The sequence below is a fragment of the Cetorhinus maximus genome, chromosome 11 (assembly GCF_964194155.1).
Source record: "Cetorhinus maximus chromosome 11, sCetMax3.hap1.1, whole genome shotgun sequence".
NCBI classification, from domain to species: domain Eukaryota; kingdom Metazoa; phylum Chordata; class Chondrichthyes; order Lamniformes; family Cetorhinidae; genus Cetorhinus; species Cetorhinus maximus.
This window is the reverse complement of record NC_135889.1, coordinates 98,683,909-98,693,966: the sequence shown is the minus strand read 5'-3', so window position 1 is coordinate 98,693,966 and position 10,058 is coordinate 98,683,909.

Below are 10,058 nucleotides of genomic sequence, written 5' to 3'. Positions count from 1 at the left end.
CTGTCAGAGCTGCTTCTTTTCAGGGTTTTTTTTAATACATTGTTTCAGACCAAATATCTTTTATTGTTTCTTAAGAGCAGCATGGTTTCCCCTTTAAGAACAGTTGAGGTCAGTTCCATTTCTTTGTAATAAAACCACAGGATGTGCCTTTTATCGAAAGGACATATTCTTATTGATTTTTTTCATGAATGTTAGTGTTCAAATGCTTGCATCCCCAAGTACATTAATGCTGACTCGTGTATCTGTGCTCCTGTTGACTAAAGAAGGAAAAAACGTGAATTTACATAGTGCACCCTTAGAGTATCACAGAATGCTTTATTGACAATATATTACTTCAAAGTGCAGTCACGGATATTATATAATCCAACTTGGCAGCCAGTTTGTGCATTGTGCAAGGCCCCATAAATGGCAAATAAATGAATAATTGGATAATTTTTTTTTGTTTTTGAAGGAAGGCCTTTGCACAAAACATGAGGCAACACCATCTCTTCTCCAGATAAAACATGACTGCCAGTAATTTCTTCAAAGGTTCCCCTGGGGCTGAGTGCTCTCCTGGGTGCAAAGGCCACACTCCAGTGTGGCTCGCTCGCAAACTGCACCGCAAATCTGACCCCCGTGTGGAAAGACAAAAATGGTGTGTGCTGTCACGCTTGGGTTGGGCATACAAGTCAGGTTTTCCTGAGCCCAGAGGGGGATTTGGCTGCAGATTTCCTGCTGTAACTTCAAAGGAAAGTCAATAGAAATGGCATAAAAAGCAAGCAATCAGAAAACCCTGTGGAATTTCTACAAGCACCTGGGTCAGTAGACAGAATCTCAGTTTAACATCTTGGCCAAAAGTTAAACTATTCATTACTGCATTGTGCCAACAGCCTCTGGTGCTTGACTGCTGCTTTCTGGGAGTTGTTTGTGCAAAGATTGATGACATTATCTTGCTAGCTTGTCTACTTTCTTAGCCCATTTCATGCCTTCTTCGGTTGCTCAGCAGCTTTGATACACTCAATAATATGTCCAAGCAATATTGCCACGTAAATTCTCACATATGCCACCAAAAGGGATGGCGTTTTACCAATCAAAGGAATCGGGTTCCGAGAACGCAAATTTTCTTCTTCAACAACTGTGATTAGAGCATGGTTGGAAGATTTGTTGATTAAACAGGTTGTTAATTGTGAGGGAAGTGTGAGAAAGACTAGCGGCGGAATTCTCCCAAAATGAACCTAAATGCGGTGGTGGGTGGTCTTGGCAGTGCCCAGCCCACCGTCCGTAATGGCGGCAACTCGTGCCCGATTCTGCGCTTGGAGCCTCATTAATTATGAAGAGTTGCGTTTCTCTCCGAATCACCTTGCGGGTTGGGGGCTGATTCGTCCACCCGCCATATTTAAATGCTAGTCCAACACAAAATCTCAATCTCTCCAGGCCACCAGAGATGTCTGCAACCCCTAAGAGAAAGGCCGAAAGCCTCAGGGCAAAGTCTGCACCCCGCTCCACCCACCAGGCCCTGGTCAGAGAGGTGCAGGAACAATGGCATGTGCTCTACCCCATGAATAGCTGCAGGAAGCACAGCAGCCTCGCCTCTCAGGCCATAGTGGAGCAGGTCAGCGTGGTTGACACCCACGACCGAAGTGTCACCCAGTGCAGAAAGAGGATGAATGATCTGATCTGCTCATTTAGTATAAGTCATCCTTCAACACCCTCTAATATCAACCTCTCATCATGGCATCATGCACTCAAACGGCTACTCTCTTCAGGGGTCTCACGAAGCCATTAGAGTGGGGACACATATCAACACTCGTTCTCTCGCCAAGACGTTCACATCACCACCATCTCATCTATCATGTTGCTCACACGCCATCCTCTGACCCTTCTGTGGAGGGCTCACCACACACAGGGGACATGCATCTCACCCAACATGTGCTCCATCACTTCTCATCATATGCCTTTCTTTGTTCTTGATACAGGCTAAGCTGGTGCACAATAGGCGCGAGAAACCTGGGGAGGGATGTCCAACATCGCCACCCTCAGTGAATTCGAGGAGGCTGTAGCCGAGCTGGCTGGGGATGACAGGGATCACTCCTGTGGGGAAGGAGAGATCGGCCGCTCCAACCAGCTGAGTACGGATCACAGCTCCATACCTCATCAAATCCTGACATTCACAGTGAGCCACGTGCAGTCTTATCTAGGTCATGCCCATGCTCTCTTTTCTATTTTCCAGGCACAAGCACATCGAGGCCACCCAAGCTATTCCAGCACCACCTGTGCGAGTCCCTGAACCTAAATTGAGCAGGAAGCTCCAGAAGAACATTCACGCCACTCACATGCACCCTCCACCAGCTCAGAGACACTCATGTCAGTGAGGGACAGCTGTGGGTTAGGCTTGGGCTCACTTTCTGGGGAACACCTCACTGACACATCCCTGCAGCAGTCAGAGGCAGGGACAGCCCAGGTCTCCGGCACTCGGAAGGCTGCTGGAGACCAGCCACCCTCTTGGTCTAAGTCAGATGATGAGCCTCCGGAAGCGGCCACCAAATTTATGCTGGAGATGCAACAACAAGAGACAGAACATCAGCCAGGGAATCGGCAGTCACGCAGCAGACTACAGCGAAAAATGATGGAGTCCGCGTTCTGTCTGATGTTGTGCCTCCGACATGCGAGCGCCTTGAGGTCACCATGAGAAGACTGGCGACCACCATGGAGACCTTAGTCCAGCAGGTCTTGCCAGATTTGTGCTCAGCATTGCACTCCATGGCCACAGACCCTGGTGGGCACCATCAGGATGTAAGTAACATGGCGACGAGGCACCTTGACCTCCCTCAGGGTGCACCATCTTCTGCAGGAGTCAAAGCGGGGCCCTTGAGCACCCACAGGGGGGGATGAGCATCAGCTGGAGAGGGGGCCTCCTCTCAGGGCACTCTAAGGCTGTGCACCTGCTCACAGACCCCTCTGCCTGTGACCCCATCCACTCCATCTTCTCAGGTCATTGAGGGTGCTTTTGCCCCTGAGCAGTTGACCCCTTTCAGGCCGGGGCCCTCCAGGCCACAAGCCACAAGGGGGTATCTGCCAAGCTCATCCCAGACATCAGGATGTAGCAGTCAGCAGGCTGCCTCCACCTCTGCTGGAAATTTCGGGGCTGCACCCAGGCATAGAGCTAGAGCTGGGAGAGTTAAAAAAAAATTATATCACTTTTGGATCACGGGTGTGCTAGACATGTAACTATCTTGCACTTTTGCTAATCCATTTGATGGTTATGTGAATGTTCCTGTCAACTGAAGGCATTGTGATTTTGTACTTTGGAGTTCTCATATTTCAAGGTTTAGCATTCCTCCCACTCAGTGATAGTGTCCCACTGTAAGTTTCACATTCCTGCGATGTCAACCTCAGTTGAAGTTATGTTTAAAGCTTTATTGGAAGTGAGTGATGTAAGTATTTCTCATCCTTCTTCTTCAAAGAACACCATTGAATGAGGGCAGCTCATCAGCATTGATAATTTAGCAGCATGTGTGTCCCCTCAGTGGTAGTGGCAGAAGAAAAGACATGCACGTGAGGAAGACATCCCTAGGCATGTTCACATCTTAGCTGCAGCAGTGTTTGTATCATTATATGGCGGCGAAGTCTTCTCTCACATCGATCTTGTTCCTAAGTGGGCTCTCAGTTCCCAGAGTGAGCTCACTCACAGGGCCTCACGGACCAAAGCAAAGATCATGGCCTGGCAATTCATGAGCAAAAGTGAATGCGGGACTCATTCTCGTTGCAAGTGGGCGGACATCCCCGCAGTTGAAAGACAATGGCATTGAGGGCTAGGGGAGGTGTGGCCATTTTCCCTCATTTGACTTTACTCTTCCTGGAACCTGTCCACGATTAACGTATCACCATAAGACCATAAGACCATAAGACATAGGAGCAGAAATTAGGCCATTCGGCCCATCGACTCTGCTCCGCCATTCAATCATGGCTGATAAGTTTCTCAACCCCATTCTCCCGCCTTCTCCCCGTAACCTTTGATCCCCTTACCAATCAAGAACCTATCTATCTCGGTCTTAAATACACTCAATGACCTGGCCTCCACAGCCTTCTGTGGCAATGAATTCCATAGATTCACCACTCTCAGTTTCTCCTCATCTCTGTTCTAAAAGGTCTTCCCTTTACTCTGAGGCTGTGCCCTTAAGTCCTAGTCTCTTCTACTAATGGAAACATCTTCCCCACATCCACTCTATCCAGGCCTTTCAGTATTCTGTAAGTTTCAATCAGATCCCCCCCTCATCCTTCTAAACTCCATCGAGTATAGACCCAGAGTCCTCAAACGTTCCTCATATGTTAAGCCTTTCATTCTGGGATTATTCTCGTGAACCTCCTCTGGACCCTCTCCAGGGCCAGCACATCCTTCCTGAGATACGGGGCCCAAAATTGCTCACAATATTCTAAATGTGGTCTGACCAGAGCCTTATAAAGCCTCAGCAGCGCATCCCTGCTTTTATATTCTAGTCCTCTCAAAATAAATGCCAATATTGCATTTGCCTTCCTAACTACTGACTCAACCTGCAAGTTAACCTTAAGAGAATCCTGGACTAGGACTCCCAAGATCACGAGCACGTATCCCATGTCTTCCTTCCTCCATGTTGTAATTGTGCTCATACTGACCCTCTGCAGCCTCCTGAAGTTCCTAGGCCTCCGATCTTCATCTTCTGATGAGCTCTCATCCTCCGCCAAATCATCCTCTGGCAGGGAGTCACCTCTTTGCATTGCCAGATTGTGAAGAGTGCAACACACTATGATGATGCATGAAACCCAGTCGGGAGTGTATTGGAGTGAGCCACCTGAGAGGTCCAAGCACCTGAAATTCATCTTCAGAAGACCTATGGTCTGCTCTATAAGGGAGCACGTGGACCTGTGAGCAGCATTGTACCTCTCCTTGGAATGACTCTGAGGGCGATGCACTTGTGTCATCAGCCAATGCTTCAGTGGGTACTCCTCTTCCCCAAGCAGCCATCCCTGCAGATGTGATGGCTCCTCAAAAATTTCAGGCACCTGGGAGTGACTCAGGATGTAAGATTCATGGCAACCCCCAGGGTACAAACGTGTAGTATGAGCTTCTGGTAATCACACACCAGTTGCACGTTGATGGAATGATAGCCCTTGCGGTTTATAAACATTATGGTCTGCTGCCATGGAGCCCGTATAGCCAGATGCATGCAGTCTATTGCACCCTGCACTCTAGGGAAGCCTGACATGGTGGCAAAGCCAGTGAATCTTGTAGCCTGGCTACCTTCGTCCAGAGCAAACCTGATATAATGATGGTCCTTCCTGTAAAGAGCATCTGTGACGCACTCTATACATCAATATGTTGCGGACTGAGAGATGCTGCACATGTCACCTGTTGATCCTTGGATAGAATCAAAGGCCAAGAAATTGAGTGCAGTGGTTACTTTCCAAGCCTCTGGCAGGGAATACCCTCCAACTCCACGTGGCATCAGGTCTTCATGAAGAATATGACATATGTGATGCACTAGAGCTCAGGACAAGCACAGGCATGCACAGCATTGCCTCTCACTTATTTGTAAATAGGAGGCTCTTGGGTGATAAACCCTAGGTCTGGTGAGTTGCCCCCATTATCTGGGTCTCTCCTTCTGACCCTTCTGTTCATGCTGTGGCTCCACTTGGCCATGTCCCTCCTGCTGGAGCTGCACGCGGAGTCACCTTTCCCTCCTTCACCTCCTCCATTGTTTTAGGACCCTGATAAAGGCAGCATTGAGCTCTGGATCCATATCTGCTTTTTCCTTCTCTCTGAAAGGAAACATTGAAGACATTAATGATTCAAACGACAAGAACAGTCAGGTGAAGCTCAGAGGATGACACATTTGGAAACTGCAAGGGTCCATGGTTTTTCCTGATGTACTTGCATGGTGGCTGATGCCATCTTGTCCCTGAGACACTGGCACACACATAGAGGTGACCAAGATGGCATCGCAGATATGTAACATCTTGAGCCCTGTGTGGGATGCTAAAGTTTAAGTGAGACGATTGGCCCAACTTAGTTCTGTGCTCCAATCTCTGATGTAGCATGTTAAGGACCAATCATTTGCTCATGGTGAATGAGCGTCACATCTGGTAAACACGTGGCAGGCCTTCATTGATGGAATGCCATTTTTGATACAGCTGTGTCTTCCTCACTATTGCCTGCATTTCCAAATTCTACATTCCTATGTGTTACACTTGAGATGCAGTGACTGTGATGTGAAGCCACTGAGTTCTGAGTAGCCCTTTAACAGTGCTAATGAAGCCATTGGCTTTCATCACAAGGAGGTCTCCCTCTTTACATTCTGAGAAGACTCTTTCTCACTCTGGCAGCAACAAGAGGTTAGAGGGTGACCCTAAAAAGGCCCCCCTCATGTTCGCCCTTCTCCTTGACTGCCATTCCACAGCCTTCCCTCCCCATTGCCTCCCTCGCATTTGTCAGCCTGACCCCTTGCCTCACAGCCCACCCTGGTTGAAGTGCTAGTCTATGAAAGAGGAGGTCTGCATGAGTACCACTGCACAGTGGTTTTCCTCGGGACAATGAAAGCAAAGAGAAGGAGCAGTCCAACCCTACAGCCCCAGCAGAGTGGCGTTCATCGCAACAAGACCAGCGCAGCGCTATGGTGGGTATGTTCCACTCAACCTGGAAGTTACCAGTGAACTGAGCTCTGACTTGTGCATGCCACCCCTTTTCAAATGGGTTTGGCGCTGATGTAAGATTGGAAGTCATGGCAAGATTCCGGCGAACAGCTGTTTTAATGAGCATTCATGACATGCTAATGAATGCAAATGGAATTCACGCCACTAGTCGGCGGGATAACCAACCCGCCATAAATACACCATTGGGAGAATTGTGACCTGTTTTTACAATGGCGGGTTTCCGTTTTTTTGCCTCCTGCTGGATTCTGCACTCCCGTCCGCCAAGAAACCTGCCACGGGCGGGATGGGAGAATTCCGCCCTATGAGTACAATTATGTTCTGTTGGTTGATTTCCAGTGGGAAACATTATTAAATCTGTGAGACGCAAATTTAACTGAAGGAAACCCAGTTACATCCATCTAGTTGATGGACAACCCCCACTCATAAATAGGAACTGATTAAATTTAATACCTATTTCTAAAAGAAGAATTTCAAGAACTCCACAGGGGCCACCTGTCGAACAAACAGCAATGGTAAATAGCCTCCAGGGTAACACATCTTGAAAATAAAGCCTATGCCCACGGAACCATGATACATGCTTTGGAAAGAAAAATGTCCCAATATGGAGAAACTGTCAGTATACATGCCTTTAACTTATAGCTGTTGCAGAGAGAAAAAGGGAGTAGTCAATAATAACTCGCATTTATGTAGTGCTTTTAATGTAGATAAATGTCCCACGGTATCACACAGGAGCATTATTAAAAAAATTGGACACCTAACCCCTTATGAAGATATTAGAAAAGGTGAGCATGGTCAAAGACGTATGTTTTAAAGAGTACCTTAAAATAGGAGGTAGAGAATGAGAGACGTTTCAGATGCCAATTCCAGAGCTTCGAGCCCAGGAAGTTGAAGGCATGGCTGTCAATGATGGAGCAATGAAAATCAGGACAAGAGGCCAGAATTGGGGGAGTGCAGAGAGAGATGAAGGCGTAGGACAGGAGGCCACATAGATAAGGGGCAGGATTTTCGGAGGCCAATAGGGGAGGGAATTGAGATAGGTAGGTGCCTAGTTTCTTGCCACCAGCTGATGTGCTGGGTTAATAATTCAATTCCGCCTCAAGCCATTTTCGGGAAGGTCAGATCAAGCACAGAATGACTGCCCAACTGCACGCTACGGGTTAGTTTGTTAAGATAATTAAAAGGCCACTTAAGACCATTGATCGGAGGCTGACTGGAATCTTACAGTAGGCCTGTGGGTCTCCGTGCAGTGTCAAAAGCACAGCAGCAGCCTGAAGGTGAGCCCCAGCAGAACTCCAAAGAATCAATGCTCCAGGATGACTTTGAGGCCCCAAGCCCCACCTACTTGGCCACAGCTTCACAGCTTCACAATGGTGGTCTGACAACCTTACCATTTTTTATTTCAAATATTTTATAAGTGCTCAAGATGGAGATGCACTCTCCCAATGGCAGTTTGCAGCTCCTCCCATGCTAGACGGCTTCCTATTGGCCCTCCAGTTTCTAAAGTCCACCCGAAGTCATTTATTGGATGGCAGGTATACGCTCTGGCCACTAATTAGTCAATCCAGGCAAAATAAGTGTAGGGCGATTGCTCCCAAAATGGTGCGGGGTATCATTAAATTGGCAACAGCTTCATCAACTATTTTTAAGGAAGATATTTTTTAAAAGTACAAGAAAAGACACTGATGGCTGACATTGTAAAGTGACCGCTTTCGGGAAAATTCCTACGTGGATTGAACTGACAGACCTGCCCTGAGAACATGGAATTTTGCATCTAAAGAGGTGTCAAGGCTCACTTCAAACAGAGACACTTGAAAGAAGGGTAATGGAAAATGCAGAAGACTGAACTTTAATCTCTGGTGTTTGTGCACACAATGGACTGTTTCCTACATCTTATCATAAATCCAAAAAACCATCTCCTGTTGATTTAGATCTCAGAACGTGTCAAAAAAAGTTTCTAAGATGAAAGCAAAATGGACTACAGATGCAAGATATGCCTCCTCCCTCCTCCTGGGAATACACAGGGAAAATGGGTTATAACTGATTGAAGACCAATGTTTCAGAAAGTGGCAGAACAGGAGAACCACAAAGCAAAAGGACCTCTCTCTGTTTCTCTCTCTCTCTTGCTGAAAAAAATTACCATTAAGATGAACAGAGAGAAGCAAGAAACAAGACAGTGTTCTAAGAGCACTGCTGAAAAAGCAGGATCTCTATCTATCTCACTCTCTCTCTCTCTCATTGGAGACAAATGTTGTAATAGGGTGTCTTCTTCAGTAGAGTGCAAAACTGAATCAAGCCAACAAGTATCTCCAACAGACTGAGAAACTGCCTCCATCAGCCCCAGAGTTCAAATGAAATCACCCAACGGCTGCAACATACCACCATCTACACCTCATGGACAAGCCAAGGACTGATTTGTATATCCTTTTTAACATTTATTTGGACTCTTACCTTTTTCATTTCTGACATGTGTGTGTATGTGTGTATATTTATGTGCGTGTGTGTGTGTGTGATTGTCGTGTCTTTATCATTTTTCTTTAGATTTTAGTAACGAATAAATTTACTCTTTCTTTGACCCAAGAAAACCTGGTTGAATGGGCTTCTTATGAAAAGTAAGTACATTTGGATTGGGAATAGGTATCCACAGGGAAATAATTTTAAACAAACCTTTTGTTGCAACCAACCAGGGGGTGGAATAAAAAGGGGAGCCAGCTCATTCCCCCTGGAACAGGGGTCAGGACCTGCATTTGACCCCAACATCAGGGTCCCAACCCAAAATGGAAAATCCTCCCCAGGGAGGAGTGAGGCCATGGAAGGAATTGAAAACAAGGATGAGAATTTTAAAACTGAGGAATTGCTTAACTGGGAGCCAATATAGGTCAGCAAGCACAGGGGTGATGGGTAAATGGGTCTCGATATGACTCAGGATAAGGGCAGCAGCATTTTGGATGAGCTCAATTTTTAGAGAGTACAGGATGGGAGACTGGCTGTAGTAATTATAGTTTTGGGAAACACTGTACTGTAGCTTTAAGAATAATCCTGTGTTGTAAGATCACATGACCTGTGTAAACCAATGAGTGAGCAGCACGTGGAACCTCGACAGGACAGTTCTTCTTTATACACTTTTGTGCACATGTGTAGCTGCTGCTGTCTTGTAAATAAAGTTAAATATTTCCGCTAAGAAAAGTTGTCTGAAGATCAACTCTATATCACTAGCCAGAGGAATGTTGGAACAGGTACGCTTTCTATCTCTTGTACCCTGTTATTAACAAGAGAAAAAGCAGTATTACTCCTCTTCACAAACCGGGGTTGCACATTTTGCTTTCCCTTCTAGCTCTGACTAGTATTTTTGTTCACTGAATGCAAAATTTACCATGAACCTACATGCAGTTGGG